Source organism: Sciurus carolinensis, chromosome 9 (assembly GCF_902686445.1).
Source record: "Sciurus carolinensis chromosome 9, mSciCar1.2, whole genome shotgun sequence".
In the NCBI taxonomy this organism is placed as follows: domain Eukaryota; kingdom Metazoa; phylum Chordata; class Mammalia; order Rodentia; family Sciuridae; genus Sciurus; species Sciurus carolinensis.
Genome location: NC_062221.1, coordinates 43,363,680 through 43,373,957, shown reverse-complemented (window position 1 = coordinate 43,373,957; position 10,278 = coordinate 43,363,680). Strand labels below are relative to the sequence as shown.

Below are 10,278 nucleotides of genomic sequence, written 5' to 3'. Positions count from 1 at the left end.
TAGCTCAGTTGTAAAATGCCTCTGGGCTTAATCCCCAATACCATAAGAAGAAAAGAAATTACAACTACTTTGTATATAAATTAGAGTGTTAATTCCCTCCCCTCCTCCCCATCTTCATTTCAAGAAGGGATTGAAGGGGAGATGATATCTTTAAGAGACTAGGCTTTATTGTTAGAATACTGGTTTTAAGTACTGATATTGCTTACTTTGTGACGTTAAGTAAATCACTTACTTTTCTGGAACTTCTACCAGAGTGGATACAAAATAGTTCTCATTGCATCAGTCTCACAGAATTGTAAGAACTAAATTAAAAAAAAACATGAGTTTGATCAATAAATGCTGTAAAATTAGCTGAATCTGGATAGAAGTATAAGGACAGTACTAGTGAATAAAATAGGTGGAATGGGGAGCACTTTATTTTTAACAACTGATAATCAATTTTAAAAACATAGAATGCTTCACCAATTTGCATATCATCCTTGTGCAGGGGCCATGCTAATCTTTGTATTGTTCCAGTTTTAGTATATGTGCTGCTGAAACGAGCTGCGGAGCACTGTTATTGCCATTTTATCAGAGAGAAATGATCTAACCAGAAGGTGGACAGAAAAGTACCAAACACTAAGTATTAGCTGGGTAGAGTGGTGTGCACCTATAATCCCAGCCATTTGAGGTTGAGTCAGAAGGATTTCAAGTCTGAGGCCAGCCTTGGTAATTTAGTGAGACCTTGTCTCAAAGTTAAAAAAAAAAAAAAGAAAAGAAAAAAATAGAGGCTGGGGATGCAACTTAGGGGTAGAGTGGTAGCGTGCCCCTGGGTTCAATCCCCAGAATAATAATGATAATGATAATGATTATTATTATTCCTACATATGGTAGAGATTTTAGCCTTAAAATTAGTTTCTGAGTTGATTTCTTCACACATTCTGGCAGTTAGAGCAATTTATGACCCAGTTTGCATGAAAGTTTAGACTCAAGTCAGGCGGACATTTTTGTTCAGTAAGAGATGTTTAGGAAATGGGTCTTGTATCTTTTTTGGGGGGGGGCGGGGTGTTACCAGGGATTGAACCCAGGGTCACTTAATTACTGAGTCACATTCCCAGCCCTTTTAATTTTTTATTTTGAGGCAAGGTCTTGCTAAGTTGCTTAGGGCCTCACTAAATTGCTGAGGCTGGCCTTGAACTTGCACTCCTCCTACCTCAGCCTCCTGAGCCGCTGGGATTATGGACGTAAACCACAGCCAGGAATCACCAAAACAAAATTTGGTTCAAGAATTGAAGGCTTGGCTCGTATAGACTCATTTTAAGCTTTGAGAAGAAAAGAACACATGACTCGAAGACTGAAAAAGAAAACAGCTTTTTAATAGCAAATAGGGAGAAGTTAGCATAAAATATAATGAAAAGAAACTTTCCAGTGACATGCAATTAGTGTTAAGTAGATAATCAAAGAATTTCTAGAATTAGTGAGACCATAACTTAATAGAAGTAAGCTGTCATAATACAGATCTGGAAACTCAGTATGTAAGTAAACTCAGACCAGTCTGTGAAGTAAGTCTCTTTACTTCATTAGCAATAGTACAAAGAGTACAACTTCACTAACTGGATGCTGAGATCTTTATCACTAATTATAGAATTAGTCTTGTAATTCTATTCATAAAGTAACTTACAGGGCAATTTGGCCTGAGTCATGAGTATTGCAACAGCTGAATGATTCATTTTACCTAAAGAAAGGAAAAATACCTTAGAACCCAAAGTAGCTAATCCTGGCTCCACACTTCTTTGCAATGATACCATGTATTGCCAAATATATATTTCTGTGTGATTTACTAAGATCACTTATTGGGTCACTACTATATTTTAATCACTTTCCCCCCAAAATAATTACTTTTTGATGATAGCCCTTGTATTTTTCTTGTAAAAGTACATTCTTAGAGCTTTAAGGAGCATTTGTGTGCGTGCATATGGTACTGGGAATTGAATCCAGCAGTGGCACTTTACCACTGAGCTACATTTCTAGCCCTTACTTTATTTCATTATTATTTTATATCAAGACAAGTTCTCTCTAAATTGCAGAGGCTGGCCTCAAACTTGCAATCCTCCTGCCTCAGCCTTCAAGGTTGCTGGGATTACAAATGTGTGAACATTCAGCAAGTCATTTTTTGTTTTGTTTTGTTTTGGCAGTATTGGGAATTGATCCCAGGAGTGCTCTACCTCTGAGCTATGTCCCCTGTCCTTTTTATTTTGAGACAGGGCTTTGCTAAGTTACTCAGGTTGGCCCTGAACTTGTTATCCTCCTGCTTCAGCCTCCAGAGTATCAGAGATTATAGCAATAAGAAAGACTCTTGGAGACCCTAAGTCCACACTATTATTTTACAGATGAGGTAATAGTGAATCAAGAACACTAAGCAAGCTGGAAGTGTAGCTCAATGGTAGAGTACATGCTTAGTATATGCAAGGTTCTGGGTTAAAAAAAAATTAAATAACTAATCTTTATTAAAGAATGTGTATTCTACATAAAGACACATGACAGTATCACTTATAAAAGAAAACTGGATACTATTATGGTTTAGATATTAGGTGTCCCCCAAAAACTCACATGTGAGACAATGCAAGAAAATTTAGAGGTGAAATGAAAGCATTAACCTAATCAGTGCATTAATCCAATGATAGGGATTAACTGGGTGGTAACTGTAGACAGGTAGGGTATGGCTGGAGGAGGTGGGTCACTAGGGGAGTGCCTTTGGGGTTTATATTTTGTTCCTGGTCTGCAGAACTGTCTCTGCTTTCTGATTTTCATGTGCTGAGCTGCTTTTCTCCATCATCCCCTTTGCTCTGATGTTCTGCCTTGCCTCCAGAACAGAGCAATGGAGTTGGTCATCTATGAACTGAGGCCCCTGAAACCAGGAACCCTAAATAAACTTTTTCTCCTCTAAAATTGTTCTTGTCTGGTCTTTTGATCACTGTAAAAAAGCTCACTAAAACAGATACTGTCTATTTAGTTACTTTCCCATCTGTGGATCTATTCTATCTTTATCATATTTTTTTTAAGAAAAATAGGATCCTTAGGTTTTATTTTATTCCTTGATTTTTAGTAAGGTTAAACATTTTTACCATGTCTCTGTTTATTAGCTGTATTTCCTGCTCATGAAAATAAACTGTAGTGGTGCACACCTGTAATCCCAGAAATTCAGGAGGCTGAGGCAGGATGATCCCAAGTTCAACACCAGCCTTGGCAACTTTGAGAGACCCTGTCTCAAAATTAAAAATATAAGGTGCTGGGGATGTAGCTCAGTGGTAAAGCACCCCTGGATTCAATCTCCAGTACAAAAGAAAGAAAGAAAGAAAGAAAGAAAGAAAGCTGCACTTATTTTTATCAATGGATCTTGATATTAATGCAAACTTCAAATAACAGAAAATTTAAATGTTTAAACAGGTATCAAAGTTCTTACTAGTGCAGGAAATGATTATACCTACTTTGCAAACCCTAGCAGAAAAAAACATCCTAAAACAGTGCTAAAATAATGCTAAAATAGTTAACGCACTTCCCAGGAGACTTAAGATTATAACTTGCTGAATAAATGGTAAAACACTTTCCTTAATGACATATGTTTATGTACGAAAAAAGAAAATCTTATACATTTTTCTCGCCTTTTCTTCTGGTACCTTTAAGGAGGGAAAATAAAAATGGATTTGGGTATCTCAAAGTGACCTCTCTCTTAGAGGGGATACCCAAAAGATTCAGATCACTTGACATACACAAAAGGCAGATTTGAATTAGCAAAGTGATTATTTGAATAATTATGTACAATTTTTTTTCTATTTTATTTATTTACTTTTCATTATCTTTTCTTCTATTTTATTTTCCACATATTTATTGGTGTATTTTAGTTGTACATATTGATGGGATTTGTTGTTACATATTCATACATGTACACAATATAATTTAGCCAATATCACTCCCCAACATTTCCCCTCTCTCTACCCCCTTTCCACCTCTTGGTCCCTTTCCTCTCCTGATCTCCCTTTTATTTTTAGGAGATCTACCCCCACCTTTGTTTTCTTTTTTCCTTTCTAGATTTCCATATATGAGAGAAAACATACAACCCTTAACCTCCTGAGTTTGACTTATCTCACTTAACATGATGGTCTTCTCTGGTTCCATCCATTTTCCTGCAAATGCCATAATTTCATTTTTCATAATTCTTTACCTATTACACTTGGCTGTGGAGGAGACAAAATTATCTCTTTTTCCATGCTCAACCTTTAAATCTAAATATTAGTCTTTATCAGCTATATATATTTATTGAACATGAGCTATATACTTAGAACTGAATTGGGCCCTGCATATAGGGCTTAGGTAAGGCACTGGAATAGGTAATAACTACAACTTTTGATTCAAATTTGTAAAAAGAACAGCATTCTGGCAATATGCGAGGGACATAAGAAAGGTAAATGCTCTAACTTAAAGTCTCATAATTTTTCAACATCCAAACCTGGCCAATTACTAAATGGAAAAAAATGATTAAAATGCCGTAGGCATGAGGTTTCAGCTGAAAAATAGCAATTTCCCTCAGCTCCTTCCAGATCTCAGTCAAGGCTTACAATGAAAGTAAGTGGAAGAAGCCTCCAGGCTCAGCAGGAGATCAATCTGAGACCCAAGGGAAACAAAGAAAAAGAAAAAGCATCTTTTACCTGAACTCACACTAATATAAGCCAGAAAGTAAATTGCATGGTGCTTTACTAAAATAATTAATGGCCCTGTCATTTTTTTCTAGGACTCTTGTTTTTCCTTTAAATTCTATATTTTTTGAGCTCATGATTTTAATATTTTTCTGATCAGTCCTATTTTTATTCAACTAGAATTTTAAAACATCTGTAACATTGCAATGGAGATTCACCTCCGAAAAGTTACAAGGCCTTTGCTTTTATGTTATGCGTATGTCATGTTGTCTGCTTATATATGTGCATCCATACATCATGTACATGGTGTCAAAATTGGCAGATAGATAATGATCACTCATGAATTAAAATTTTATAAGTGAATCCAGATGCCTTTAATTCATATAATTTAAAAAGGTTCCTTTTAAACTGGGTAAACAAATGAACATAAAATGTCTTTAAATTTTTATTTAACTCACAAGTCTAAGTGGTCAAACAAAATGTTGATGTCTATAAAATGTCTAATATCCATTGTTTCTAGGACTTTACTTCAACAAGAAAGAGATGCAAATACTGTTCAACACACTTGTCTGATATCTTGGTTTTTATGAAAAATAAGTAAATAGATTTGACATGTGTGAGATTACTCATAAATGTGTTTGTTAAAGACATTCGATTAATTTACAATGTTAAAATGCTGTTAAATATAACATCAAGTATTCTTAACTCCTTAAATTCCATGGGGTAACATATTTAGACATTATTGGTGTTTTCATAGATTGCTAAATAAAAAAGGGCTTACAATTTAAAAGAAGAAGAAGAAGAAAAGTAAATGTTCAACAGAAACAACCAATGCTTTTTACTTTGAAGATAAGCATTTGAAAAGCAAGAGATAAGAAGAGTGAAACTGAAGAAAGAAAAACCAAGAAAAGAAAAACTGAAATGGATGAATAGACAACAACCAGGCCCCATAGGACCCCTGGCCAGACTGACTGAGCCCCGTCTCCAGGATCGCTCAGCCTGACTGATCACTCCCTGCCTCCGGGGCCCTCACATCGACTGACTGCGCCCTATCACCAGGACCCCCAGACTGACTGATTGCACCCCGCCTCCAGGACCTCCAGATGACCACACCCACACCCCAAGCTGTGGCTCCCATTTGCCAACACATTTGGAAGCCAGAGTGGCCATCTTGGATAATCCTGGAAGCTGTATCTCCCATCTTTAGGTGAGGCAAATCTCATCCTGAGATGCCTACTAGAGACTAGAAGCTCATTGTCAGATACTTCTCATACATCAGGCTATTGAAGACTGGGAGGTTTGTATACTATATGACTGTTATAGTGTAGATTTTCTTTTTTCTACTTATTAAAAAATTTTAAGTTTTTATTTCTTTATTTTCTCACTCTCTTTTCCTTTTGTTTACCTGTTCCTTTAAAGTCTCTTTCTCCCTTTTCCCATGCTAACAACTGACTTCTTTTGATTACACTCTCACTCTTTTTGTGATCTAGAACTTCTGTATATTCTTTTCTTATCCTATTAACAGCTACATCCTACACCCCTCCACATCCTCTTTGTCCTCCATTAGAAACTGCAGACCTTATTGCAAATCTATTTGTTATACTGAAGATAATAATTGAACACATTCTGTTTATTATGACAATATTATTAACGTCCTCATAGGGGCTATTTAGTTTCTGGTTGCATACTGTCTGAAATGGGAACTGCTAATATTGATCTCCCCCTTAAAGAAAAGTTTTTGGAAACCTATAGGGCCACTATAAGCCTATAGGGGGGAAACTGCATTACCCCAGATCTGCACTGCTAGAGGGGAAGATACATGAACAACATGAAGAAGCAAGGGAAGAAAATGATCCAAACAAATCTAGATTCTATATTAATAGAATCCAGTGACAGTATGATAGAAGAAATGTCAGAAAAGAACTTCAGATTAGGCATGATTAAAATGATTTGTGAAGCAAAGGATGAGACAAGAGAGCAAATGCAGGCAATGAATGGTCATACAAATAAGCAGTTGAAAAAGCAACTGCAGGAAGCAAAAGATCATTTCAACAAAGAGACAGAGTTAAAAAAAAAAACCAGAAATCCTTGAAATGAAGGAAATAATAAACCAAATAAAAAACTCAATGGAAAGCATCACCAAAAGACTAGACCACTTGGAAGACACAACCTCAGACAATGAAGACAAAATATTTAATCTTGAAAATAAAGTTTCCCAGAGAAGATGGTAAGAAATCATGAACAGAATCTCTAAGAACTATGGGACATCATGAAAAGACTAAATTTAAGAATTATTGGGACTGAGGAAGGCACAGAGATACAAACCAAAGGAATGGACAACCTAGTCAATGAAATAATATCAGAAAATTTCCCAAACCTGAAGAATGAAATGGAAAATCAAATACAAGAGGTTTATGGAACACCAACTGCACAAAATTACAAAAGACCCACACCAAGGCACATTTTAATGAAAATGCCTAACATACAAAATAAAGATAGGATTTTGAAGGCTGTGAGAGAAAAGCATCAGATTACATATAGGGGGAAACCAATACAGATATCAGCAGATTTCTCAGCCCAGACTCTAAAAGCTAGAAGGGCCTGGACCAACATATTTCAAGCTCTGAAAGAACATGGTTGCCAACCAAGAATCCTATACCCAGCAAAACTAACCTTCAGATTTGAAGATGAAATAAAATCTTTCCATGATAAACAAAAGTTAAAAGAATTTATGAATAGAAAGCCTGTGCTACAGAATATTCTCAATAAAATATTCCATGAGGAGGAAATGAAAAACAACAATGTGGGTCAGCAAAGGGAGGAACTACCTTAGAGAAAAACCACTCAAAGGAGAAACCAAACCAAATTAAAAACCAAAAATAAGCCCAAATGACTGGGAATACAAATCATATCTCAATAATAACCCTGAACGTTAATGGCCTAAACTCATCAATCAAAAGACATAGACTGGCAGAATAGATTAAAAAGAAAGACCCAAATATACTGCCTTCAAGAGACTCATCTTGTAGAAAAAGACATCCACAAACTAAAGGTGAAAGGATGGGAAAAAACCTACCACACACATGAACTCAGTAAAAAAGCAGGGGTTTCCATACTTATTTCAGATAAAGTGGACTTCAAGCCAAAGTTAGTCAGAAGGGATAAAGAAGACATTTCATACTGCTTAAGGGAACTATATATCAGGAAGACATAACGATTGTAAATATTTATGCCTCAAACAACGGTGCATCCATGTACATCAAAAAAAAAATCCTTCTCAATTCCAGGAATCAAATAGACCACAAGACAATAATTCTGGGTGACTTTAACACACTGCTGTCACCACTGGATAGATCTTCCAAACAAAAACTAAATAAAGAAACCATAGAACTTAATAACACAATCAATAACTTAGACTTAACAGACATATATAGAATATTCCATCCATCAATGAGCAAATTCACTTTCTTCTCAGCAGCCCATGGAACCTTCTCAAATAGACCATATGTTATGCCACAAAGCAGCCCTTAGTAAATGCAAAAAAATAGAGATACTGCCTTGTGTTCTATTAGATCTTAATGGAATGAAATTAGAAATCAATGTCAAAATGAAAAACAGAAATTACTACAACACCTGGAGACTAAATAATATGCTATTTAATGAAGCATGGATAACAGAAAACATCAGGGAGGAGATAAAAAAATTCTTGGAGGTTAATGAGAATGACGATACAACATATCAAAATTTCTGGGACACTATGAAAGTGGTACTAAGAGGAAAATTCATTGCATGGAGCTCATTCAAGAAAAGAATGAAAAGTCAACAATTCAATGACCTAACATTACAGCTCAAAGCCCTAGAAAAAGAAGAACAGAACAGCACCAAAAGTAGTAGAAGACAAGAAATAATTAAAATAAGAGCTGAAATGAATGAAATTGAAACAAAAGAAACAATTCAAAAAATTGACAAAACAAAAAGTTGGTTCTTTTAAAAAGTAAACAAAATAGACAAACCCTTAGCCACACTAACAAAGAGAAGGAGAGAGAAAACTCAAATTACTAAAATTCAGGATGAACAAGGAAATATCATGACAGACACCACTGAAATACATAAAATAATGAGAAACTACTTTGAAAATCTATATTCCAACAAAATAGAAACTACCGAAGACATTGAAAAATTTCTAGAGACATATGCTCCTCCCAAACTGAACCAGGAGGACATACACAATTTAAACAGACCAATATCAAGCAATGAAATAGAAGAAGCCATCAAAAGTCTACCAACCAAGAAAAGTCCAGGACCAGACAAATCTCGGCTGAGTTCTACAAGACCTTCAAAGTATTCCAGGAAATAGAAAAGGAGGGAACCCTATCAAACTCATTCTATGAAGCTAATATCACCCTCATACCCAAACCAGGCAAAGACACATCAAGGAAAGAAAATTTTAGACCAATATCCTTGATGAATATAGATGCAAAGATCCTTAACAAAATACTGGCAAACCTTATCCAAAAAACATATTAAGAAGATAGTGCACCATGATCAAGTGGGGTTCATCCCTGGAATGCAAGGATGGTTTAACATCCGTAAATCAATAAACGTAATCCATCATGTCAATGGACTTAAGGATAAGAATCATATGGTTATTTCAATTGATGCAGAAAAAGTGTTCAACAAAATACAACACCCCTTCATGCTCAAAACTCTAGAAAAAATAGGGATAGTAGGAACATACCTGAACATTGTAAAGGCTATTTATGCTAAGCCAATGGCCAACATCATTCTTAATGGAGAAAAACTGAAACCATTCCCTTTAAAAACGGGAACAAGATAGGGATATCCTCTTTCACCACTTCTATTCAACATGGTCCTCGAAATACTAGCCAGAGCAATTAGACAAACTAAAGAATTTGAAGGGATACGAATAGAAAAGAGGAACTCAAGCTGTCACTATTTGCTGATGACATGATTCTCTATTTAGAGGATCAAAAACTCCTCCAGAAAACTTCTAGACCTCATCAATGAATTCAGCAAAATAGCAGGATATAAAATCAACACACACAAATCTAAAGCATTTTTATACATAAGCGATGAAACATCTGAAAGAGAAATGAGGAAAAAAACTGCATTTGCAATAGCCTCAAAAAAAAAAAAATACTTGGGAATCAATCTAACCAAAGAGGTGAACGATCTCTACAGTGAAAACTACAAAATACTGAAAAGAAATTGAGGAAGACCTTAGAAGATGGAAAGATCTCCCATGTTCTTGGATAGGCAGAATTAATATTATCAAAATGACCATACTTCCAAAGGTGCTATACAGATTCAATGCAATTCCAATTAAAATCTCTATGACATTTCTCATAGAAACAGAAAAAGCAATCATGAAATTCATCTGGAAAAACAAAGACCCAGAATAGCCAAAGCAATCCTGGGCAGGAAGAGTGATGCAGGAGATATCACTATACCAGACCTTAAACTCTACTATAGAGCAATAGTAACAAAGACAGCATGGTACTGACACCAAAATAGACAGGTAGACTAATGGTACAGTATAGAAGGCACAGAGACATACCCACTAAGTACAGTTATCTCATACTAG

The 10,278-nt window shown here is 35.6% G+C and overlaps 1 non-coding gene across 1 annotated transcript; it reads right to left on the bottom strand.

Moving 5' to 3' along the window:
* Nucleotides 1-442: 442 nt before the first annotated feature.
* Nucleotides 443-544, bottom strand: LOC124993902 (U6 spliceosomal RNA). Its single transcript, XR_007110414.1, has one exon. It is a non-coding gene; the product is annotated as a U6 spliceosomal RNA (small nuclear RNA).
* Between the last annotated feature and the right edge of the window lie 9,734 nt (nt 545-10,278).